General features: G+C 42.4%; 1 non-coding gene and 1 pseudogene across 1 annotated transcript; one reads left to right on the forward strand and one right to left on the reverse strand.

Moving 5' to 3' along the window:
* Positions 1–4,148: 4,148 nt before the first annotated feature.
* LOC127215788 (peptidyl-prolyl cis-trans isomerase NIMA-interacting 1-like) overlaps positions 4,149–27,244 on the reverse strand; it is a 37,432-nt pseudogene continuing 14,336 nt past the window's right edge.
* On the forward strand, positions 17,324–17,430 carry LOC127215870 (U6 spliceosomal RNA). Its single transcript, XR_007833988.1, has one exon. It is a non-coding gene; the product is annotated as a U6 spliceosomal RNA (small nuclear RNA).

A 27,244-nucleotide genomic window follows, 5' to 3' on the forward strand; every position in this document is an offset into this window, starting at 1 on the left:
CACAGAGCAATTTTCATAACATTGGAAAGTTATATAGTTGTACAAACATGGACAGAAGTGGAATTCATCATACCAAGCAAAATAGGCCAGATTCCTGTTTTCTATGATATCTACATTGTTTTCTAAACTCTGGCTTCCTCATTTGGAATAATGTCCCGAGAAATAGCAGATACAATTAGTGTGGTCATCTGGTGTTTCAGTCCTACAGTCTGTCTTCATCCTGTGAGTGTATCTGCAGCACACTTGGCCTCTCTCTCTGTAAACTGTCTCTTGGGCTCTCCTCACAGCTGTGCAAAGGGGCCTACTCGTCAAACACAGACACCTGAAATATACACATCATAGAGTCAAGCAAGAACCAGAAATACAGTGGGCTGTAATAAATGTGTTTATGTAACTGTGTGGGTGGAGCTCTGTAGCAAGCTGGAGCTCCTAATACTAAAGGGAGCACACTTGCAGGCCAGCTACACCCACCAGAAAGAGAGACCTCGAGGTCAGCATAGCCAGAGTGATGTATGTATGTTTTTGTTTGTTTGTTTGTTTGTCTTTCAGAGACAATGTTTCTGTGTAGCCCTGGCTGTCCTGGCACTCACTCTGTAGACCAGGCTGGCCACATACTCACTGAGACCCACCTGTCTCTGCCTCTCGACAGCTGGGATTAAAGGCATACACCACCACTGTGCTGCAGAATGGTGTATTTTTATCATGCTTACTTGGTTTCATTCATCTTTTACACACACACACACACACACACACACACACACACACACACACACCCTAAGAACAGTATTTTTGTGTAAAGGAATACCCTATCAATTACTCAGTTCTTTCTATACTTGTTATTGTTTTTCTTTCTTTTTTTAATCTAGTGTGGATAAGAAAAGGCTGTTTGCTTAACAATACAAAACAGACCTTCAAAAGTTTGACTGTCTTCTGTGCACTCTGCCTTTGTCTTTCCCATTTCCTCGAGGAAAGTAGAATTTCAGCTAAGAGGCAGTTCTTAGCCAAGGAGGCCTTCCTCAGCCTAGGCACCCCATCAAGGGTCCTGCCAATGTATTCACATGGCCAGTCAGATTCACGGAAAATGGCAACAGTTGGATGTTTTAATTGCGATGGCTACTTCCTTTATCTGTTTCCACTCCAGCTTCCCCTTAGTCACATTTCTCCTGTTGGTGTCATCTCAGAGTTGAGGTGGCAGTACACACTGGCGAGTGCACATGTGTGGGTCTCATCAGTTTTATGCAGAGATAAGTCATCATTAGCTGTTCTTCTGTAGGTGTCCCCTAAACTCCTCTGTCACTATGCAGACTTGGAAGTGTGGCGACAAGTCTGAGTAAGAAAGCCTTCAAGCAGCTGGCATGAATTGAATGTGAAATGGCCCTCACAGGCTCCTATGTGTGAACATTTGGGTCCCAGCTGGTGGCATTGATTTGGAAGATTATGAAATATTTGGACTTGGTGGGGAGGGCTAGTTGGCATATTTAGGGCCATAAAGTGGGGCCTGGAGATTTATAGTCTCTTAACCTCCAGCTAAGCATTCTGTTCCTGATCAGCGCCATTGACAAGCAACTTCTACCTATTGTCTCTCTCTACCACCTGTCACCACAGTAGCATGACACTCAGGGCTCCATGCCTTCTGGACTATGGAGGACTGTATCCCATGGGCTATGAGCTGGGTGAATCATTCCTCCTTGAGATCTTTTTGTCAGGTAATATATTGAGCCAAACTGAAAGGAATTAGGTAGAACTGGAGGAACATTCTGGAAGCAACATGGAATTAAGTTGCTAATTTTCTATAGGAAGTGAAAAGCAAAAATCACTATTACAAAGAGGTCCTCAAATGGCATATAAGAAAAGGTATATGCTAAAAAATCAGGAAATTAACCAATAAAAATAATGTTGATTGCCTTGGCTTTCTGATATTAATTGCTATTTAAAATTTTATCTGTTACCATCTCCTACTAATATGGACACTGTTTTATAAATTATTGTTAATATACATTATAAAAAAGCAGATAACTAAATTACCCAGACATATGGGAAACTGCACATAGAAAATAAGTCATGATGCACATCAATTTTTTGAAGAACAATTCACTCTCTTTAGGAACAAGGTTGAGATGCTCTTTGTCCAAGAAGACTGTCCCTGTGCACATTTAGTTCCTGAATTTCCACAAATATTTAGCTTTTCAACTTTTCTTCTGTGAATGAAGTTTTTCAAATTAAATTATGCACAGAATTTAGCTTAAATTGGTATGGTTGTCTTTTTGTGTGCCTAGACACACTAATGTCAACTTGTGTGGTGGGACTATACCAACTTGTTGTTGGGTCATGTTAAAGACAAATTGTGGGCTGTGCAGGAGGATAAGGAAATAGTGACAGAGAAGGAGATGTAAATAACAACAGCCTTTAATCCCAGAATTTTGGAGGCAGAGGCAGGTGGATCTCTGTGAGTTCAAGGCCGGCCTGGTCTACAGAATGAGTTCCAGGACAGCCAGAACTATTTCACAGAGAAACCCTGTCTCAAAAAACAAAAACAAAAAAGAAAAAAGATGTAAAGAACAAGCAATAGCCATTGCTGGGTTGGGGTCTAGCTAGATGGTAGTCAGGAAGACTAATTACATGTCCTAAGAACTCAATTAAGCTCTGAAGGATAAAAAATCACATTGAGAAAAGGAAGAGTCTTTGATGCAAAATGTGCTGTTGAGGCATGGTTAAACATCTCATCTCGTGTTCATGTAGAAAGAAGGTGAGTAGAAAGTACACAGCAGAGAATCAGAAGTAGAGTGGGCTTCAGTCGCAAAAGACTTTGTGGGAAGGCTTTAAGTAGAACATGATACACTATACCTGTAAACCAAATTATTTGGTTCTTTGAACACAGAGAAACTTACTTTGCACATATGCTTTTAATTTAATGAATCTGTGACAAAACTTAAGATTCTTGGAGTCTATATCACTGAGACAGATTTGCTTAGATGGATTCACAGTTATGGCAGTGATGATCTCAAGCAGTAATGCCAATCACCTGGGCCAGAAATTCAGAATGAATAAACAGCATCATCTACTATAAACATCCTTTAACTGTGGCATGTGAGCTGAACACTTCTCAAACCAACCCGCCTGGGTAGCTACAGGGCTAAAAACCAATACTACATAGTTCCTATGCTACCATCTAAAGAGTCCTGAGATATCTTCACTCCTAACATTAATTCAGAATGAAACAGTAAATTGTACTTCAGAAGTTCTACCCACAGAGTTGTGCAGCAATATTTTCTGCTGAATATATACTAGATAAAAAAATTTCCCCCCAGTTTTACACTAAAGTCAGTTATCATAATATTGCACTTAATTTTAAACTAGCTTCCCTTAGGCAAGAAATTAGTCATTTTAGAATTTAAAAATAAGTTTCTACTATGATCTATCATATAGGTTAAAAATATAATGGTATCATTAGTCAGTGCTGAAATCATTTTCTAGGCTAAGTTCTGGTTTCTTACCTCATCTGGAATAAATACTTTCCTAGCTTTTTAATCTGAAGCAAGGGACCTTTGGAGGTGGTTTGAAAAGACTGCCTCTATTTACAGCTATTCCAGCCCTCAAATGGTGGTAATACAAGGATGTGTCATACTTACCCAGCAGTAGCATATGCAAAATGGAGATAACTCAATAATTTAGATATTTTTCTTTTAGCCAAATTCTTGCCTTCAGAAAGTCTAGCCTGCTTCCTTCTTCATCTTGTCTATGATTCATGCTGAGTTCTGTGGCAGGCTCTAATTTTTATAATGCAGAATAAATTTAAGCCAGAAGGCAAGTTGCCAGATATCCCCAAAGAAAGTTTTTTTTGTTTGTTTGTTTGTTTTTGTTTTTTGTTTTTCCCCCAGTGGCTCCAAGTTTAATGGAAGGCACATGGGGTGCTGCATCACACCCTGAGGCTGAGTTGCTGCATTGCTAGGTGTGGAGCATCTGCTTTTTGCAACTGAACAGAGGAATGGAACATAAAAACCAACAAGAAACAAGGCCCTCCTGCCTGTCTCTGGGACCTGGGGGGAGGGGTCAGGAGGTCACCTCTGACTCCCTAAGCCTGGGGGGGGGTGGCTCCACACCCCCACTGCCCTCCTGAAGTGAATTCCTTCAGAAGGAGCCTGGCTAGGACAGCCCCAACTAGGGACAAACAGGAAAAAGGGAGCTCAGAGTCCTTATCTCAGAGCCCCCTTCCCAGCCATTTTAGGAATAATAAATACTGTGTGACAGTATCAGGAAGGGGCATCCATGAACTCCTTGGCAGCCTGAGTAGGCTGGCCAGTTGCTTGCCCTCATTCTGTGCGCAGGATGATATGGATGCCCGAATCTGTGAACACTGGCCCACTCATCTCCCCTGTCCGTAGAGCAAACAAACAATGCATCCTCAAACGGTTTCTGCATCTGACCTCTGCTGAAGGCACCCAGGTCTCCCCTGGCTTTGGCAAAGTTGCAATCGCTGAACTGTGAGGCCACAGATTCAAAGTCTTTTTCTCCTGACTTAATCTTCTGTATATAGCCAATGCTTCTTCCTTGCTTTGCTCCTAGTGATCTTTTCCTGCCACCAGGATGAGGGCCTCCGAGACTGGCTGTGCTTCACCATTAGATGTGGGCAGCGTACCCTGGAAGGCTCGCCAACCCTGGCCATTCTTGCTACTGCCTCCAACACTGCTGCCACCACTGGGCGCTCCCACTGGCTGGCGTTGGTGATGTGGTTGGAGTAGTACACTCGGCCTCAGCTGCCGCTCATGTGCTTCTCCCAGCCCGGAGGTAGCTTCTCCTCGTCCGTCCGCCATCTTCCCTCCTGCTGCCCCCAAGGAAAGTTTTAAAAGTCGAATAAACACTAGACAGGACCACAAATCAGAAACTCAACAAAGAAACAAAAGAATTAACAGAAGTTATGTCTCAACTGGGGCTAACAGACATCTATAGAACATTCCATCCAAAGACAAAAGAATATACCTTCATCTCTGCTCCACATGGTACCTTCTCTAAAATCGACCACATACTAGGAGACATAACAAACCTCAACAGATACAAGAGAACAGGAATAGTCCCCTGTATCTTACCAGACCACCATGCTTTAAAATTGGAATTCAACAACAACACAAATAGCAGAAAACCTGCAAACTCATGGAAACTTAACAATGTGCAATTGCACCACTCCTGGGTCAAAGAAGAAATAAAGAAAGAAATTAAAGACTTTCTAATATTCAACGAGAATGAGGATACAACATACCCGAACTTATGGGACACCTTGAAAGCAGTGCTACGAGGGAAGTTCATTGCACTAAGTGCCCATATGAAGAAAACAGAGGATAGTCACATAAATGAATTAACAGCCCAACTGAAAACCTTAGAACAGAGAGAAGCGAATTCACCCCGCAGGAGCAGACGCCAGGAAATAATCAACTTGAGGGCTGAAATCAACAAAATAGAAACCAGGAAAACAATACAAAAAATCAATGCAACAAAGAGTTGGTTTTTTGAGAAAATCAACAAGATAGATAAACCTTTATCCAAATTAACGAAAAAGCAGAGACAGAACATGCAAATTAACAAAATCAGAAACGAAATGGGGAACATAACAACAGACACAGAGGAAATCCAGTCAATTTTCAGGTCATACTTCGAAAATCTGTATTCCACAAAAATTGAAAATTCAAAGGAAATGGACAAGTTTTTGGATAACTATCACTTACCAAAATTAAATCAAGAACAGACAAACAACTTAAATAGACCTATAACCCGCAATGAAATAGAAGCAGTCATCGAAAGCCTTCCAACCAAAAAAAGTCCAGGGCCAGATGGATTCAGTGCAGAATTCTACCAGACATTCAAGGAAGAACTAAAGCCACTACTCCTCAAACTGTTCCACAAGATAGAAACAGAAGGTTTATTGCCAAACTCTTTTTATGAGGCCACAATAACTTTGGTACCCAAACCTCACAAAGACACAACTAAGAAAGAAAACTACAGACCAATATCCCTGATGAACATCGATGCAAAAATACTCAATAAAATAATGGTAAACCGAATTCAAGAATACATCAGAGAAATCATCCACCATGATCAAGTAGGCTTCATACCTGGATTGCAGGGATGGTTTAACATACGAAAATCTATCAACGTGATCCACCATATAAACAAACTGAAAAAGAAAAACCATATGATTATCTCCCTAGATGCGGAAAAAGCCTTCGATAAAATTCAACACCCTTTCATGATAAAGGTATTAGAGAGGTCAGGGATAACAGGAACATACCTAAACATAATAAGAGCAATATACAGCAAACCAACTGCCAACATCAAACTGAATGGAGAGAAACTTAAGCCAATTCCTCTAAAATCAGGAACAAGACAAGGCTGTCCTCTCTCTCCATATCTCTTCAATATCGTACTAGAAGTTCTAGCTAATGCTATAAGACAACAAAAGGAGATCAAGGGCATCCAAATTGGAAAGGAAGAAGTCAAACTGTCTCTATTTGCAGATGATATGATAGTTTACATAAGCGACCCAATAAACTCTACCAGGGAACTCCTACAGCTGATAAACACCTTCAGCAAACTAGCAGGATACAAGATAAACTCAAAAAAATCAGTAGCCCTATTTTATTCAGACGACAAAGAGGCAGAGAAAGAAATCAGAGAAACATCACCCTTTACAATAGCCACAAGCAACATAAAGTATCTTGGTGTAACGCTTACCAAACAAGTAAAAGATCTATATAATAAGAACTTTGTGACTCTAAAGAAAGAAATTAAAGAAGATACCAGAAAATGGAAAGATCTCACATGCTCTTGGTTAGGTAGGATAAACATAGTAAAAATGGCAATCTTACCAAAAGCAATCTACAGATTCAATGCAATCCCCATTAAAATCCCACCACAATTCTTCACTGACCTTGAAAGGATAATAATCAACTTTATATGGAAAAACAAAAAGACCCAGGATAGCCAAAACAACCCTATACAATAAAAGAACTTCAGGAGGCATCACCATTCCTGACTTTAAGCTCTACTACAGAGCTATAGTTCTGAAAACAGCCTGGTATTGGCATAAAAATAGACAGGTAGACCAATGGAATCGAATTGAAAATCCTGATATTAATCCACGCACCTATGAACACCTGACTTTCGACAAAACAGCTAAAATTATACAATGGGGCAAAGACAGCATCTTCAACAAATGGTGCTGGCACAATTGGATGAGGGTGTGTAGAAGACTGCATATAGACCCATGTCTGTCGCCATGCACAAAACTCAAGTCCAAATGGATCAAAGACCTCAACATCAATCCAGCCACATTGAACCTCTTAGAAGAGAAAGTAGGAGTTACCCTTGAACAAATTGGTATAGGAGACCGCTTCTTGAACATAATTCCAGGGGCACAGACACTGAAAGAAACAATTAATAAATGGGACCTCTTCAAACTTAGAAGCTTCTGTAAGGCAAAGGACACAGTTGACAAGACCAAACGGCAGCCCACTGACTGGGAAAAGATTTTCACTAATCCTATATCCGACAAAGGGCTGATCACCAAAATACACAAAGAACTCGGGAAAGTAGTCAACAAAACACCAAATAACCCTATTAAAAAATGGGGTACAGAACTGAAGAAAGAATTCTCAATAGAGGAAATCAAAAAGGGTGAAAGACACTTAAGAAAATGTTCCACGTCCCTAGCTATCAGGGAAATGCAAATCAAAACAACTTTGAGATACCATCTTACCCCTGCCAGAATGGCTAAAATTAGAAACACCAGTGATGACTTATGTTGGAGAGGATGTGGAGAAAGTGGAACACTCCTCCACTGCTGGTGGGAGTGCAAACTCATACAGCCATTTTGGATATCAGTATGGCGGTTCCTCAGGAAAATGGGAATTAGTTTACCACAGGACCCGGCAATCCCCCTTGTAGGCATATACCCAAAGGATTCACATCAATGCAACAAAGACATCTGTTCAACTATGTTCATAGCAGCACTATTTGTAATAGCAAGAACCTGGAAGCAACCTAGATGTCCTTCAATTGAAGAATGGTTAATGAAGATGTGGCACATCTACACAATGGAATACTACTCTGCAGAAAAAAATAATGGTATCTTGAAATTCGCAGGCAAGTGGATGGCACTTGAAGAAACCATCCTGAATGAGGTAACCCAGTCACAAAAAGAGAAACACAGTATGTACTCACTCATATATGGATTTTAGAACTAGATCAAATGATCACCAGCCTATAATTCACATCACCAGAGGAACTAGGATACAAGTTGTATTCTAAGAGATTCATATAAAGTCCCTCACAGAACTGGGAAGGGACAAGTCCCCCAGACCTCAGGTAAAGTGGGGGAGGACAGCTAATGGAGAGAGAAGTAGGAGAAAATGAGAGGGAGGAGAGGAAGGCATGTGCGACCAGGAGGATTGAGCCTGGTTAGGAATGGAAAATAGGAAAGAGAGAGAGAGAGACAGAGACAGAGAGAGAGAACATAAAAGAGGGAGCCAATATTGGTTTGAAGATAAAGTTGAACACAAAGAAAGGTCGAGGGAACTACAAGACTGCTCCCAACTAACAATCTCAGCTTCCGTGGAAAGGCTATCATAAATGCCCTTCCCGGAGAGTGAGATCAACAACTAACTTCTCCATGGAGTCCTCAACTAATGCCTGTTGAAAACAGGAGCAAACACCCATACATAAACACTGAGCCGAACTAGAACCCAGAAGCAGATGGAAAGGACAAGACCATGCGGTAGAAGTACATAGAGACAGCTTACCTGAACAAGGAGGAGCTAAGGGCCACTAGACTGATAGCTGGGAAGCCAACAGGGGACTGACTCGGAGGGAGGGAGGGAGAGGGAACTGGGATCGACATGTAAAATAATAAATTAAAAAAAAAATACGCTTTGACTCCAAAAATTAAGTTGAAGAACAAGTTACTGGGGAAAAGTATTTCCATTTTTGTTTCCACAGAAAATGAAAAGATGTGGATTCCTTCCAGACTAATGTGGTTTGATCATGCCAGACCGCCTGAAACAGAGTACAAGCTGATCCTACATTCCAAACAGCTGGACGGAGCAGCCCTGCAGACTACAGCTAGGATATCTGAATCTTCTTCGAATCCCCCAGGACAGCGTCCCTTACCAGCAGGAAGTAGCTTGGAAAGAACGACACCCAAATTCCCAAATATTGTGTATAAATGTTTGTTTTCATTTAATTGGACTTTGTTATATAAAATTAAATAAAAAAATAAATAAAAAAAAAAAAGAAATACAAATGAAGCTTAAAAAAAAAAGTAGCACTATTCATTGTGCTCCTTGGAAACAGAGGAAATCTTCATGGATACCATTTACATTGTTTTCCTCTTCAGCAGAGACCTTCCCAGAAGTCACACCATCAATGATGCCATCTCTCTAGATAGACACTGCAATTACAATGCGAATGTCAGCAGAAATGGACAGGCCCCACACTCAGATTACAACATCATGCTCTCGCGTGCCTTGATGTTCAGTAGCAGTTTCCAACCAAACGAAACTCCCATCCTCCCGTGTTTGACTCTCAGTTCTTAACCGCAGTTGGGTTTTGATGCCAAATGTGCAACACGTTGGGCGGGGTGCCCACACCAAGCAGTTACCCAACTTTAGGTCTCCAAATTCATTTCAGAAACCAGTACTGGGTAAGCAAGGAGTTAGAAACACGGTTGCTGGGGAAACAGTAGCTGAGTCCCCTGACAGTCACAAACCCCCTTTGTGGTTAAACATACTTGAAGCTACATTTAGGATGTTCCCTTTACATCGGAAACCAGGGTGTCCTCCCACCATGTACTCTAATGAAGGTTCTGTACCCACAGAAGACCTGGTGTCACTGTACCATGTGAACTGCTGTTCAGGTACCTTTTATTTTAATGGAGACTGTGCAAAGAAATACCGAAAAGGAGGCATGGTTCACCATGATTTGGGATAGGAGAACTCTATCTCATGAATATGCTACCTACTTCATAAATATTCTTTTTTTTTCCTTTAAAATTCATGACTTGGGGCTCAGGAGATGGCTCTCCAGTTAAGAACACTGCTTGCCATTTCTCCTAAGGACTAAGTTTGGCTCCCAGAAGTAGGGCAGTTCCCAACTGCCTGTAACTCTGGCTTCAGGGGATCCAATGCTTTCCTCTCAGCCTTCTTAAGGTATATGCTCCTGTGCATGCACACACACACCTAAAAATAAATCTTGAAGAAAAATAAAATCCCCAACACAGAACTACTAGGGCTGTTCTTTGCCTTGAGGCAACCCACTCTAAACTCTCTTTGCAGTATCGGCTCTGTCTCTTGGCCAAATTCTTTCCTTCAAGAAGACAGGAAGTGAGAGAACCCCAGTAATAAATACCTACCTGAGTACAGCCCGGACCCCACAGATTAAGTGTTTATACTAGAATGGCTCACAGAAGTCACCCAATCAAGGTTTCTTATTTGGAGTTTGCTATTAAAAAGATACAACTCAGGAACAACTCAGGGCAAAAGCTTGGAACTTCCGTGGGCCTCTCCAGGTGTAAATGTCATGGCAAAATCAAAGAAACTCAAAGAAAGAGACATCGTGACTCTCCCTTTGGCTACCAGAGTATTGAAACGATGGACTTCAAGAAATCAGAATTTTCTAAGTGGAAAGAAAAGAAAAGACTGGTTCCTTGGTACCAGCTTTAGGGGATCTCATCTTGTCTCTTAGGAACAGATTTCTCTGGGTCAGTGACATGGCTCAGCAGGTGGGCGAAGGTCCTGGCCAAAAGAAGTCTATAACCTGAGTTCAAATCCTAGAATATATACAAAGATGGAAGAAGAGAGATGACTCCTTCAAGTTGCCCTCTGACCTCCACACATGTACTGTGGCAGTGTGTGCCCATACAAACATGCCTTTAATCCCAGCACTTGGGAGGCAGAGGCAGGCGGATCTCTTGTGAATTTGAGGCCAGCCTGGTCTACAGAGCAAGTTCCAGGACAGCCTGCAAATCAATACAGAGAAACCCTGTCTCGAAAAACAAAACAAAACAAAACAAAACCAAAAAAGGAATACATAACATACAGTTCTGACCACTTCCCTGGAAACTTTGGAGGACAGACTGGGGACGACTGTGGGACTGCCTTGACCAAGACTCTCTAGGCCCTGGATATTCCTTGCCTTCTTTTTAAACCTAACCTTGTGTCAGCTCCTGGAAGGTGGACTTGGGAGTGTGGTGTGGCCTCTTTGTTGTTCCTCTTCCCCTTCTCTGCGTCTCAATATCACTTGTCTCTTTAACTGGGTGTTGGGGGGGGGCTGAGCCTAGTTTGTTAGGTCTGCCAGAGCCAAGGCTGCGATCCTGACAGCACCAGCCACACAGACAGACATGCTGCTTTGCCCAGAACCTCTTTGTGTTAAGCACACTGAAAGCTCTCTGCATGTGTGGAGGTCAGGTGATGACTCTGGAGAGCGGGTTCTCTCTTTCTTTCATGTGGGTTCCGGGGACTGAACTCAGGGTGTCAGCCTTGGCTGCCAAAACCCTTACTCACTCAGCTATGTAACTGGCACTTCAAATTATTTTTATGAAGGCAATATAAAATATATATCTCACAGTGTCTACAAAAGATAAGGAAGCCATAGCTCACTTTTAAATTACTTCCTGAATTAGTTTCATTTCCTCTTGCTATAAGAAAATATCACAACAAAAGCAATGTAGGGGAAAAGATTTATTTTAGCTTATGTTTCCAGGTTACCGTCCATCATAGCAGGGAGGTTAAGGTGGGCAGGACTTGAAGCAGCTGCTCACGCCACAGCCACAGTCAAGAGCAGAGTAAATGAAGACATGAATACTAATGCTCAGTGTACTCTCTCCACTCCAATACAACCCAGGCAGGATACCCTGCTGAGGAGATAGGTCTTCCCACTTCAGTGAAAATGACCAAGGCACACCCCCACATGCATGCCCACAGGTCATCCTAACCTATTCAGTCCCTCACTGAGACTCTCTCCAGGTGACTCTAGATTGTGTCAAGATGTCAAATCCAACTAACCATCACACTCTCAATACTGAGCAATGGCAATTCATAACCACAAAGGATTTTTGTACACACAGTTCAATTGTAGGAAAATCAAGTAATATTTGTTGCCTACCATACTGTCCTAGTTGCTATTTTAATGCTGTAAAGAGATACCGTGACCAAGTATTTAATGTATTTAAAAACAAAACACTTAATTGGGGGCTTGCTTACAGTATCAGAGGGTTAGTCTATGATCATCATGGCAGGAGGCAAGGCTGCAGGCAGGCCTGCAGAACATCATGGCTGAAAAACTTTGTGGCAGATGCTAACTGTTCACATGTAGACCTGGGAACACAGAGACAGAGCCAGGAAATTTTTAGAGATAACAGATCCCCAAGAATTCACTCCAAGAGATAGATTTCTTTCCTACAGCTAGGCACACCTTCCAAGGTTCAAAAACCTTGCAAAATAACACAACCAGCAGGGGACCAAATATTCAAAGCACCAGACTTTGTGGGACATATCAGAGTAAACCATAACACATGTGAAAGTGACTCGCCGAGAGTTAAAACTGACTAGAATAAGCTCCATGAAATAATGGAAAAGATTCCAAGAGGCTATAGGCCCATCCTTTGAGGCAAACTCCATTATCCCCTGCTTCTGAAAGTAATGCCCTCATACAGTTCACTCCCAAAATCAGGGCTAGCCTGGTGCTACCAAGAGGATTAAGACAAAAGCTAGACAGTGTGTGACTTCTAAAACTAGGTCAGTAGAAGGCATTGCATCTTCTATCTTGCTCTGGGGAGCCAGACATTAGGCTGTGGGGCTACCCAGCAACCCTGTGAAGAGGTCTGTAGAGGAGGAACAGAGGGCCTTGCTCCACCTGCCAGTCATGTTAGGGGATCGTTTGAAGTCAATAAAGCCTTCAGATGGCTGCAGCCCCAGCTGATGGCAAACTTGGGCACTTCTAGCCTGAATTCCCTGCTAAGCAGAGACCCCAGGTTTAAGGGGATGGTGGTTGGTTACTGATGTTCCAGCCCAATGAGTTTAGAGATGATTTCTTACACTGAAAGAGATAAATAATACAGAGATACCTTTGAAAAGGGCACCAGACAATAAACATACAGAGAGGCAGAAAGGCATTGAAATTAGCAATTCAGCACTTGTGCTGGCTCAGGTATGACTATTCATGTAGGCATCCTAATTAAAATACTTATAAATTTGATCAAACAATGCATTAAAATAACAAAACATTGTTACATGGATTTTGATTAAATTTATCCACAGCCAAATTTACCACTATAATCTATTTTATTACATTAGCATATTCAGAAGGCAGACTTGATAATTGTCTCAACCAATGCTTCAAAATCACTTGATACTGGGTTGCCTAGATGTTCTAGCTGATTCTGTTCTTTAAATACAAAAGAGTGGCAGGAGAGCAGTTGTCACAGCACATTAGGACATGTCACAGAGTCCACAACATTCATTTATCTCAAACTAGAAATGTCTGGTTGCCTGGACAGACATTAACATCAGTCTGTGGAAATGGACAGACAACAGTTCAACCACAGACAAATAGAAACCACTAGCCTGGCTTGATGGCACTAGTGAGAGTGGAATAGGAGACTCAGGAGTTTAGGGTCATCACCGGCTATGTGGTGAATTCCAGGCAAGGCCTGAATCCCTTGCCCACATGAGACTCTCTTCAAAATCAAAACACAGAAACCACCAACCATCACCACTGTGGTGGTTTGGATGTGAAATGTCCTTTATAGACCATGTGGCTGCACACTTGATCAGCTGGTAGTGATTTGTGCAGGCTGTTGAACCTTTACAAGTGGAGCTGCACTGGAGGAGGTGAGCCACTGGGGGAGAGCCTTGGGGCTTTATACCTGCTCTCACTTCCTGCTTTCTTTCTGCTTCCTTAGTATGGGCGTTGTGTGACCACTCAGATGACCACCATGCCTTCTCTGACTGCTACCACATCTTCATTCACATGAAAGACTGTACCCCCTTGAAGCTGTAAGACAATGTAAGCTTTTTCTGAAGGGGATGCACTCGGTGTGTATTAGTTACCTGTCTGGTTGCTGTGATAAAATACCCCCAGGAAAGCTCACAGTTCATGAAAGGGAAGGTATGCATATGGCTGGGAACTTGTAGTCACATCACATCTACGCTCAGGAAGCAGAGTGATGCATGCTGGTACTTAGTCACATTCTTCTGCATATTCAGTCTGGCATTAGGTTGGGTCTTCCCCTCAGTTAACCTAATTTAACAATCCCTCACAGATACCACCAGAAGCTTGTTTCTAGACCTTGTCAAAATGACGAGGAGGGTTAGCCATCACACACAGGGGGATGAGGTATGTGTGATTTATACATGATGCTCAAAAAGTGCCCCCTCCCCATGATTCTGAGCTCCTCCCACATAGATCAAGAAGCCCCAGATTTCAGAAACTGTAAAATCACCAGGCTCCAGGAAAGAAATGTCAGGTTGGTTTATAAAGCTGTGGGGGGAAGAAGAGTCTTATTTCTCGTGGTTCACACTTGGAAGCAGGAGACCTTGGTTCATCCTTAGTTTCCTTTGTCTTCAAAGAGAACTCAGAGCAAACTAGCTCTTTGTCTTCTCTATCATTAGAAAAAAGGATGTTAAAATAAAAGATGTCAAGTATAGGTGCTCACATCTCCAAGTCAACAGTGTAATAAAGTACTTTTAAAGGGCTACTGTAGGATCTGGAGAGCACAATGGTCAAGAGTTGCTCCCCCAGAGTACCAGGTTCAGTTCGCAGCATCCAAATGGTGGCTCAAAACAATACGTAACTCCAGTCCCGGGGAGATCTGATAGCCTCTTTTGACCTCTGTGGACACTGTATACATGTGTCATACACACTGACAAAACACCCCCACATATTCTTGATGAAAAATAAAATAAAGGGCTAGTGTGTATTGATTTACCTTCTAGATGAGACTGGAGAAAACTCAGGCCAGGGATAGGCGTCATCTCTGTATTTGGAATACTATGAGTTGGACTTCATGTCCAGTCTCCAAAGTGAATTCACTGTGGGCCTGCTTCTTCGGGGCACTGGCAAATATATGTAGAGATAACTTCCAAACAAAAATATTGAATTTTTTTGGTCTGGTAAAGTTTTCTCACTCATGAATTATTAATCACAATATCTAAAAATATTTTTCACCCAAGAGCCCCAAAGCACTAAACAATATAATTCTGCTTTCTCTTCAGACTGGCCTGTCTTAGTGGTTAAAGAACAGTCAGTCAGTAGATTGACTACTTACTCCTCACATACAGAAGCAAAGGCATTGCCGCCTATCACCATAGAAAACTTGATGATGGTATTTGAAAACACAATGATGGTCAAAACATTTTCAAAGAAAACTTTCTGAAAGATGGATGTCCAGGTATCATTCAGTTCTGGTGAAAATGTAGATCAATGGTCTGTTCCTATTGGGGGAGGCAAAGGTGATTATGTTCTTTGGTCTTTGTGAGATTTATTATATTTTCATCTATAGGGTGCTTTGAGTCTTTTGAAACTTTAAATATGCTACTTGCAGTGGTTTGAATGAGAATGTACCCCAAAAGGCTTGGATGTTTAAATAGTTGGTCCCTAGTTGGTATAGCTATTTGGGATGCTTGGGAGCTGTGGCTTTGCTGTAGTAAATATGTCACTGGGGGTGGACTTGGACAATTCTCTTTCTTTTTATGTCCTGCTTGTCAGAGGCAGCTCTTCCTGCTGCCACAATACCCTGCCATGGTGGACATTCTCCCTCTGGAACCATAAAACCAAATAAACTCTCTACAAATTGCCTTGTTCATGGTGTTTTTTCATAGCAATGCTTTAAAATGCACCTTTAGGATTTTTTTTTTTTTTTTTTTGTTCTTGAGACAGAGTCTTTCTACATATGCTTGGCTGTCCTGGAACTCACAGAGATCTGCCTCCCTAGTGCAGGGAATAAAGCCATGAGCCACCACACCTGGCCATTTTGTTTTTCTGAAATAGGGTCTCACTATGTTGTCTTAGCTGGCCTGGACTTTACTGGGTAGACCAGATGACCTCAGACTTGCTGTGATCCTACCTCTGTCTCTGGAAAGCTGGGCTTATAGGCATGTGCCACCACACCAGGCTAGATGACCTTCAAGTCACAGAGCATTTTCAACCTCATGTTGTTTACCAAGAAGTGCCAGAGAAAAAAGAAGCTGGTTGTTCAGCAAAAAGTTCTAGATTACAGAAAAATGAGAGGAAGTGCTGAGAATAAATAGTACATAGTTTTTACCTTTTTCTTTTTAATGTGGGAAGGAAGTTTTGGTGGGTGAAAGGGAGTGGAGAAAGGAAAGGGAGAGAGGGGAGAGAGAAGAAAGATAGGAAGAGAGAGACAGAGTCCTCCCTCTCTCTCCTTTTTCAGTCTAGAAATCCTCAGTGTTCTACCACTGAGCTAGGTCTAACCTCAACTTGCTATGTAACCAAGGATGACCTCGAAGTCCAGACCCTTCTGTCTCCAATTACTAGTGCTGGAAATACCACACCTGGTCTTAGAACCTATTTTTAAACAATCAGGAAATAATAGTAAAAAAGACAGAACAGATTTCAAGAGTCTTACTGACATTTATATTACTAAGGTCAGAACCCTTGTGAATGTTTGAATGAGAATGGCCTTCATATGCTTATATATTTACATGCTCAGGCCCCAGTTGGTGAACTGTTTGGGAAGGATTAGAATGTGTGGCCATGTTGTAATAAATGTGTCCTTGTTGGAGGTGGTGTGTCACAGCAGGGGGCTGGATTTTGAGGTTTCAAAAGCCTACTCCTGGCTCAGTGTGTCTAGCCTCTGTGTGCCTAATGTTTGCAGATTAGGATGTAAAGCTCACCATCACTGCTCCAGCATCCTGTCTGCCTGGTGATATCTTGCTTGTACAAATAAAGCCCGAGTTTGGTTGTATTAAAGACACATAGGACATGTCTTTATAATGGCCTTGGCTTGTTGCCAAGTAATGGAAAAGTCTTTTTAAAAACCTTTGCTATTGACATGGTGAAATTATGAGGCCTTTAGCACATTGCCTGTCAGTGGTTGATCAATTTCATCATTGCCTTGTGCTAGAGGGCCTGGCAGACCTATATGGGATCAGATGCATGATAGATATATATATATATATATATATATATATATATATATATATATATATTGGATGATTCCTGTTCTTGATTATGTGTTGTAACTGAATAAATAATAAAGTCAATTCTGTATCATCTGGTAAAAATTCAGTGGTTTCAAAATATAAAACAACTCTTTCTGGTGCTTGATTCAGCAGCACATATAATAAAATTAGAATGATACATAAAAGATTAGTATGGCCCCTGCACAAGAATGACACACAAATTTATGAAGCATTTCATATTTTTTAAAGAAAATAAACATTTCTGATATTAATGCTAAAAAACCCCACAACTCTTTCTGCATATTGTAAATAAGTAACTATGCTGAGAGGTTCTTTATGATCCATTAACAATACTCCCCACCATGATGATAATAGTTAAACCTTTAAAACTGTAGGCAAGCCCCCAGTTAAGTGTTTTCTTTGATAGCAATTGCTTTGGTTGTGGTGTCTCTAAATAGCAATAGAACAGTAACTAAGACAAACCCTAATAGAAGGATTATTTTGTTTGAGGAAATAAAAACTTTTTCTCCCCAGAGATCTGCTTTACTCTTAATGGGAAAGATTGAGATAGGAGGTCTAAACTGAATTGAACATAAAACTACTGAGGACTTTCTTTTTTTTTTTTTTCTTCTTCTTCTTCTAGAAATATCCTATGGCTGGGAGAATCAACCTGAGCATATGAAAGAAAGGTTTCAGAGTATGTACTGAGTGTTAACTTATTGCTTACCCCAACCCACACAGTTGGGGCTGATTGCCAGGGGCTAGCACACCTGAGGTGGCTTATCCATGACACATGGTTGCATAAGGGAAGGAAAGATGGCCAATAAAAGCCAGAGTGACATTGCCAGAAAAATGAGAAACAGAGCACGTGGATGGTAAAATATAGCCAGCCACAAAACTCTGAATTGTGCTGAGGCTAGAGAACACAATGGCTAGTTGGAATTGTCAACTTGATAAAATCTAGAACCACCTAGATTATGAGGAAGTCTCAATGGTTGATGAATAAAACACTGTCTTGCCAATGAGGCAGGAAGATAGGAGGGACTAGGATGAGGGGAATTCTGGGAAAGGTAGGCAGAGAGGGCCCGCCAAAACAGTTGCCATGTGAGCTGCCAAGAGAGTTAGAGGTCTGGACCCTTCTCCGGTAAGATAAGACCATGTGGAAATACTTAGATTGGTAGAAATGGGTTAATAATTAAGACAGAGCTAGCCAATAAGAAGCCCTAGCCATTGGCCAACAGTTTCATAACTAATATAGTGTCTGTGTGTTTATTTGGGGTCAAACAGCTGCAGGAATCTCCAGCAACAGGAAACTCTCTGGATCAGGTTGGCCTTTGGTGTGTCTGTGCCGGACTATCTTTAGTATGTTGATATGGGAAGACCCACTCACTATGGGCGCCACCATTCCCTAGGCAGGGAACACAGGAAGTGAGTAGAGCACTAGCTTGTGTAGCTCTTCTGATTGTGGAGGAAATTTGATCAAATTCCTCAACTCCTACATCTGTAACTTCTCTGATATGATGAACTGTTACCTGAAATTGGAGCTGAAATAACCTCTTAATCCCCTATACTGCCTTTGTCTGGGTTCTTAAACACAGCAACAAGAAATGAAACTGAGCCACTGGAGGAGGACAGCATTAATGCAAAAGGCTTTATCACCATAGCATATGAAGTATAGGATTTGGCACACAATGGACAAATGAGAAACTTTGTAATAGTATATTCTAGCCATCCATTTTGTCACTGTAACTGTAATTTTATCTTAACGAGAGGGTTGACAAAAGGGCACCAGTACATTGAAAATTCTATGTCAAATAATAAGCATTTTTCTTGGTTCCTTAGCACTTTATGTTTACTTTTGTTTGCTTTGAGACAGCATCAGGCTGGTCTTCACCTTGCCAAAGCTGACCTTGAACTCCTGTTCTTCCTGCCACCAGGAGGAACTACAGGTGTGTGCTACCATGCCTGGAGTGTGTCCTCTTCCTTTCCTTTCTCATCCCTGTTTTCTTACTCTCTTTATTGTGGGTGTGTTCATGTACATGATTGCAGGTGCATGGATGCTACTGTACACTAGGGATGTCACACGATAATCTCATGTCCTTGCCCTCTGCCTTGAGACAGGGTCTTCTGTCATTTACCGTAGTGTATGCCAGGGCCCATCAGCATCTAGAGATTCTCCTATCTTTGCTTCCCATCTTGTATGGGTGCTGGGATTTCAAATGAGTGATATTGTGTCTGGCTTTATGTGGGATCTAGAGCTGGAAATTCAGGTCCTGATTGTATAGTAAGCACATTCCCCATCCCCACTGAGCTATCTCTTGGGCTCTCCTTACTGTTTTTTTTTTTTTTAACCTTTGTATTTATTTTTATTTACATTATCCTGGCAGGGTGCCTTTAAAAAATGTCTTCCCACATGAAGGGTAAATATGTTAGAGGAAGCACAAAGAACTTTCTATCTCTGTGTACAGGGTTCTTTTAAAATCTCTTGCTTTTATACCTTTCCCTACTTTTTTGAGTTTCAAATGTGGCAAGAAAGCAACTGTAGAGAAAAGTTAACCTGCACCTAGTTACCATGGGAGAAGACTCTATGAAATTAGATTCATATGTTGGTAGACTTTAAGATGGGAAAACGGGATGTTTGGTACATGTGTTATTTCCTTCTGCAATGGCATAGCTTCCCCAGCATTTCTCGGCCCTGCGTCTTCCCTGCTCACAGTGTTGCCCGTATTACAAGACACAACAATGTGGTTCCAGTTCTATGGACAGAATTCTCCCTGATGGTACTTTGCAGACATCAGAGTTCAAGGCAGGTTGAATGAGGAAGTAACTTTAGCTGGCAGACCTTTCTAGAGATAAAGCCTGGCTGAGATCTCTGCTTGAAGAAGGAATGGTGTCAGACAGGAAGGAATTGGGAAGGACTCCTGTTTGGGAGAGAGACCTTCGAAATTCAAAGAGTCAGGGCATCTGCTTCTCTGGCTAGGAGGTGAGGTCAATACCTATACCTGCAGCAGAGATACAGGGAGGGGGTGATACAGAGGAGGTGCAGGAGTGGTATGGGGGAGGTGCAGGGGGAGGCCAGGCTTCTCTAGTGGTTTCCCAACCATCAGCATCACCTAGGGGAGAGTTTAAGACTCTGCCTCCTGGGTCTGCTCCCTGTGACCAGAGCTGGCTCTGGGATTGGGCAGCAGTGAGTCTGTGCCCAGCACTGTTGAGCACAGGTATTATTTTGAGCCTGCTCCTTATTTGGAATGCTCGTGTTTGAGCTGTCATTTCAGCACAATTCTTATCCATTCAGTCATCCTACTCCTTGGGTCCTGGGCTATTTTCATAGGTGAGGAAGCTGAAACTGAGAATTTAAATAAACTGGCTTATTCAGACTTAAATCTGCTTCTGGAGTCTTCCTAACCCTTGTGTATTATTATTATTATTATTATTATTATTATTATTATTATTATTATTCAAGCTGGATGTGTACAAATGCAGATATACCCAAACTGCAAGTTTTAATATTCCTATTTAGCACCCAGAAAAATCCAGATGAATTCAACTTTTGTTCTGGTTCCATTCTCAAATAAGACACATGCATGCGCGCGCGCGCGCACACACACACACACACACAGAGAAGAGAGAGAGAGAGAGAGAGAGAGACAGAGAGAGAGAGAGAGAGAGTCTTAATACAAATTCTAGGTTGACCTCAAAACATTGACCTTCCTGCCTCAGTCTCTCCTAGGTCTGGGATTATGGGTGTGGGTGACCACAGCCAGTTAAACTGTTCAATTATACTCAACTCTGACATAAATGACACTTTGCCTCATTGAAAACAATAGCTTCCTGCTTTCTACTGACTGGAATGTCTAAGTCTTAGACTGTAAGCCAAGGTCTCCAGGATTTTTGGATATATATGCCTTAGTAACTCTGGGGAACCCTGGCACAATCTTTGTAGACTGAAGTCTGATGGGAAGGGGAGCCATGTTTTTCTCAAAACCATAGTTTTGCATTACCAAAATTAGAAATATTGGCTTATTCTTTAAGTTTTTCTTCCATAGGAAGTCTTTTCACACAAGTAAACTATTTTAATCTCAGAAAACATATTATGCTGTTTGTTCAACAAAACTATTATGGTATGTTCAGACAGGCTTCTGGAAAAGCCAACTCTTGGGAAGTTGGTGGTTTGGAATGCCAGCCCCTACAAAGGATACACTTAGACTATAACACAGACATGGCTTAGCTAATGTTAAAAATAGGAGCCCATCTACATTCACTTATGGTATGCTTCTGTATGCTTCCAGAATCCACCTGCAGCTGACTCCGGTTTCCATCCTGGCTGTAGAAGCCGCACACTCCCTTTCCTAAGGAGACTGGGCTCCTACCTCTGTCAGTGCAGACTCCCTTATTGTGAGTCTGTGTCAGGAGCAATCTCTGTCCTTCCTCATTAAAGGAGCCCTGGGCCCTTTTTGAATAAAGGTTGTTGGTCTTCTCCACACGTGCACCGGGCACAGAGTTAGTATTATTCTGATTAAGGCCCAGCATGAACTCAATAGATTCATAGAACAGGTCAGAGGTGAAGCTGAGTCAAAAATTGGGCCACACATTGATTTTTGATGCTTTCTTTCTTACTTTTCATTAATACACAGATGACTGAGAATACTTCAATCTGAGGAAGGCACTAATTCTTTGTGTGGCTGAACATGCATGTTCACATGTACACGTGTGTAGTATGTGTGCACATGGCAATCTTGAGTCTCTTTTTTAAAATTTTATTTTTAATCTCATGTGCATTGGTGTTTTTGCCCGAATGTGTCTGTATGAGGGTGTCTGGTCCCCTGGAACTGGAGTTACAGTTATACACTGTCATGCGGATACTGGGGATTGAACCTGGGTCCTATGCAAGAACAGCCAGTGCTCTTAATTGCTGAGCCATCTCCCTGGCCGCCGAATCTTGGGTCTCTTAATGCTTTGGTAATCAATGAGTAGGCCAGGCTGGCTGGTCAGTGGGTCCAGGGATCTGTCTCTGCCTCCCCAGTTTTGGGATTGTAAGCATGAGCCACCACACCTAGCTTTTTTGTTTGTTTTAGTGCATGTTTGAAGGACTGAACTCAAGTCCTCATGTTTGTAGGCAATTGCTTCAGAGATGTTTCCCCTAGCAGGCAGTGATGTTGAGGAACCTGAGCATGAATACAGCATTAATGCTAACAGCCCCCTTTTGTTCCCCTTGATTATAATAGTGAGATTGCACTGGAGTTAACTGACCCTCACATCATCGCCTTTTCTTCACCTGCAAACCCCACTTCCCCAGACAGCCTGCCTGAATAGGAAGTTCTCTCTCTCTGTAAGAAAATCAGATGAAAACAAACACCATCGATCAGGTGCCATCTTTTTTGGCAAAGGTTTGTGAGTGGGTATTAAAAAAGCACCTGCCTTTCTGAAATGTTACATTAAGGTGCCTTGCTTGGCATCTAGAGTGAAGTGTCAACAACAGTACATAACAAGTTGCTGGGTGAATTCACTGTATGCTTCAGCTTTCCTCTTGTTGTGGAAGAGCCCAGGAGAGAGAAAGGACCTGTTGAAACACAGCATTGCAGCTGGAGTAAAGGCTCAGCAGTTAAGAGCTCTTCGTACAGAGAGGCAGGCTCAGACTACACGTGGCAGCTCACAATCATCTGTTAACTCTAATTCCTGAGCAAGTAACTGATGCCCTTTCCTGGCTTCCCAGGACACTTCATGAATGTGGTGCACAGATACATATACAGGATGCGGGCCAGCACCATACACAAAAAAGGCATTGGAAGGAGAAATACAGTTATGTCGATCAGCGTCCTAAGCATTCTTTTTGTTTGTTTGTTTGTTTGAGACAGGGTTTCTCTGTGTAGCTTTGAAGCCTGTCCTGGAACTTACTCTGTAGACCAGGCTGGCCTTGAACTTACAGAGATCCACCTGCCTCTGCCTCCTGAGCACTGGGATCAAAGATGCCCGTCACCAGCACCGGGCTGCATTGTTTATATAGGGAGCATTAGGCATGATTGATTCTGCAGAGAAACAATATCCAGAGTGTAAGGTGTGAAACACCATGACTCTTCTGCACCAGAGCATTCTCTTCTCCCATCCAAGTACTAACCAGGCCCAACCCCACTTAGCTTCCTAGATCAGACGAGATCAGGTGCTTACAGAGTGGTATGGCCGTAGACCAGAGCTCTCTTTTCTTAACTTGATCTTTGCAAATTTCAGATCTTACAAAGCACTTAATCTAGTGAAGTATATCCAAAGCTAACACATCAGGGTTCAGGGTTCAGGGTTCAGGAGAGAAACTGGAGGCCTCTGATGGTCTCTAACTTGCTGAAGGTCACAGCAGCTGTCAGTCATAGAGATGAGGAGAGAACTCAAGTCTCAATTTCTTAGGTCAGTATTCTATGTGATGCTGTTTCTGTACTTGTTAGGCAACTTTATTTCATTCACAAGCTACCGTACACAGTTTCCAAAATTTTTGGTACAAAATGGGAGGCAGAGAGATGAAAGTTATTGTTCTGCACTTGCACAATTGCTCCAATGGATCTGGGTTCTAGCTTGACAGCGGCTGACTTTCACAAGGCAGGGAAATGTGGCTGTTTCCTCACTGGAAGAGAGAAGCAGGGATGATCAGCCCATTGAGTGGTCGATTCTGTTTATAGGGAAGTAGACAGCAAATGCAGAGTCACATCGATGATTGGATAACGGCTCTGCTTGGGCAGAAAGAAAGCTCTACTTAATATTCACATCCTGGAAATCCCTCCACTAAAATACATTTGGGGTGGGGGGCATGAAGGTAGATCTCAGAGTAGTTAGCCTTTATATGGGGTATAAGCTGGAGCTAATTATACAAAAATCAAAGGACCCATGTTGTCTGCAAATCACAGGCTCACAGATGCAATGAGAAGTAAGAAAGGGCTTAGGAAAGCAATGAACAGTTCTGAATCTTAAAAAGACCACAGTGCCGAGGGATGCTACAGAACTCACCAGCTCTCCTTTCAGCAGTAAAGCAACAGTACCAAGAACTTCAATTGGTCCTGCAATTCCCTGCCTCCCACTCAGGAGCCCCTTCTAATTAGGGCAGCACTCCCACTGCTTAATTAAACGCCATCTCAGAGCAGCTTCAGATCTGACAGGGACGAATAATTGCCTACGCTTTCCTTCCTTTGCCGGGCCTGTATGTAATCTGACTACAGCTAACAAAAATTGGCACTAAATAGCAACAGGATCATAAAGGGCTTTGGACACTGAGTAAAAGCCCTTTTGGTGGTGCTGGAGTATGGGTTGTGCATGAGGTATGAGCTCAGGGCACTCTACCAGCATCCTGGGCCATATGTGTTGAGCTACTCTGTGTTGGAAGGAAGCCACATGATATTCAGTGCTCAAGTGCATGCAATAGTTTATGGGACCTCCACGATTCACCCAGACTGTCTTTGTTTGGTGGGGTGGGAGGAGGATTGGGGCTTAGATGCCTGTGTTCACAAACCCAGCTTCAATGACTAGTTATCTTTGATGGTTGAAAACTTGGTCCTTTGTCATCTTATCTGCAAAGCAGATGGTGGAAAAGAAACAAAGGATTTTGAAGGTACTCTAACTTTGGCTAAAATCTACCCCCATTAGTTGGATTATTCAAATTGCCCACACACCAAACCCCAGTGAGTTTCAGAATGATGAGGTGTCTGCAGTCTGCAGATAAGGAGTAGAGTGTCTTGACTCTACTACCAGGGATGGGGATACAGCAAAGGCTAAACCAGAGGTCTGACTGCTATGACTTACACAGTTCCTTCTTGATGTAAATGAGTATCCACTGAAGGAAATCCAGGGCTGGCACCATGACATTACAAAGCAGCTTTATGAAGAAGGTCCACTGTGTGTGGCAATAAATCCCAAGCATACCTCCTAATTTAATATGACTGCTAGGATGCCAACCATTGCACCTCTATTTCAAGAACAAGAAGAAACAGAGCACTTCTTTTGACTGGGAACTGTTCTTTCTCTAGGCATGCTCTGCTCCCTGTGAGGATGAAACAGGAGATGGGTGCCAGGCAGCCTACCAGCAGGCTCTGTCACAGTCAGGGTCTTGGCTGAATTCCTCGGTTGAAGGTCACTTCTCCAGCCCTGTGCATCCTTCTCCCAGCACGAAAGCAGGCACCCACAGATTAAGACAAATGCCTGTTTCCCCACACACTGAGCCTGGAAGGGAACTGTGTGTTTCTGAAGACCTCACAAACCATCTTCCCACAAGGAAGTCACCAAAATGTTCTTGCAGATGCTGCTATGAAAAAGTGGTATTTTTTAATTTTGTCTAGGAAATAAAATAATAACAGTCTTCCCTAAAACACCCCCAAACTTTTTTTTAATGGCTTTCTTGCTATAAATAAGTTGCAGTGGTTAGCAACCAGGAACAGAGGGGAGACACATAAAGCGCTTTATTTTTAAAATAACAGCCCTACCCAGAGTCTGCATTAGGTAAAGGGACCTCACCTTCTGACACTGTATTTCTTTGTTTTTAAGAAATGCCATGTTTCTCACTGGTCTTGGTTGGCTTTTTATTAGATCCCTTTAGTTTGTCTGCATTATCTAAACAGTGGATTTTAAGAAATTAAGATCATCAGTACGTAGAGGAAATACCGTCTTGGTTAGGGTTTCTATTGCTGCAAGTTGGGGAGGGAAAGGTTTATTCAGCTTACACTTCTACATGGATGTTCCTCATCAAAGGAAGTCAGGGCAGGAACTCCCACAGGGCAGGAACCTGGAGACAGGAGCTGATGCAGAAGTCATGGAGGGGAGCTGCTTATTGGCTTGCTCCTCATGGCTTGCTCAGCCTGCCTTCTTATAGAACCCAGGACCATCTGCCCAGGGCTGGGCTCTCCCCAATTATTCACTAATTGAAAAAAAAAACGCCTTATAGCTGGATCTCAAGGAGGCTTTTCCTCAGCTGAGGCTCCTTCCTCTCTGATGACTCTAGCATGTGTCAAGTTGACATAAAACCAGCCAGTACACTATCTCTGTGCAGTTTAAGGCTAAAGTCAAAGATGGGGCTTCAACTCAAGACATTCAGGGTCGAAGCCACATTTACACAAGTGCATACTTCCCACCTCTACTGGTTAACATTTTGGCTATGAACTTGGTTAGGCCACAGTACCTAGATATCCGATCATATGAAAAACCTAGATTTGGGATGAGGAGATGGCTCTGGGGAAGAGTGCCTGTTTTGCAAACATGAGGACCTGAGTTCAAATCCCCAGCACCCATGCAAAAGCTAGGCTTAGCTATACATGCCTGTAACTCTAGCACTGGACAGCAGGGACAGACAGACCCTCAGAGCTCTCTGGCCAAACAACCTAGCTGAAACAGTAAGTTTCAGGTCAGTGAAAAACACTGCCTCGAGGGAATCAGGTAACAAGGCAAAGGGATAAGGGGAGACTCCAGATATTCTTCCCTGGCCTCTGCATAGTTGCATGTTCCTGCACACTCACACACACACTCACTTTCATGCATCACACACATGCACACACACATACCCCATACCCATGTTACTGTGATCATTTTCCTTTTAAAAACTTTTTAGTTAGTTGCACTGGGGACTACAGCTTCTCAGATGCTAGGCAAACATTCTACTGTTGAGTTGTATCCCTGTCTTTGGTTGTTTTGTTTTGGAGACAGGATTTCTCTGTGTAGCTCTGGTTGTCCTGGAAATCACACTGAAGACCAGGATGCCCCCGTACTCACAGTGATCCGCCTGCCTCTGCCTCAATGAGTGCTGGAATTAAAGGCATGTGCCACCATTGCTTGGGTCTTTGGTTGTTTTTAGAAGATATATTTATTTAAATTTGTATATTTGTATGTCTATGTGGAGGTATGGCACATGATTGTAGGTATCCCAGGAGGCAGAAGAGGACATTGGAATTGCCAGTGCTGGAGATATAGGAGGTTGTGAACTGCCTAATATGAGTGCTAGGAACTAAACTGAGGTTCTCTGTAGGCCAATGCATGCTCTTAACCTCTAGGCCATCTTTCCCAGCCATCTTTTAAAAGAGGAGAGTAACATTTGA

The sequence above is a fragment of the Phodopus roborovskii genome, unplaced genomic scaffold, assembly GCF_943737965.1.
Source record: "Phodopus roborovskii unplaced genomic scaffold, PHOROB, whole genome shotgun sequence".
Lineage (NCBI taxonomy): Eukaryota > Metazoa > Chordata > Mammalia > Rodentia > Cricetidae > Phodopus > Phodopus roborovskii.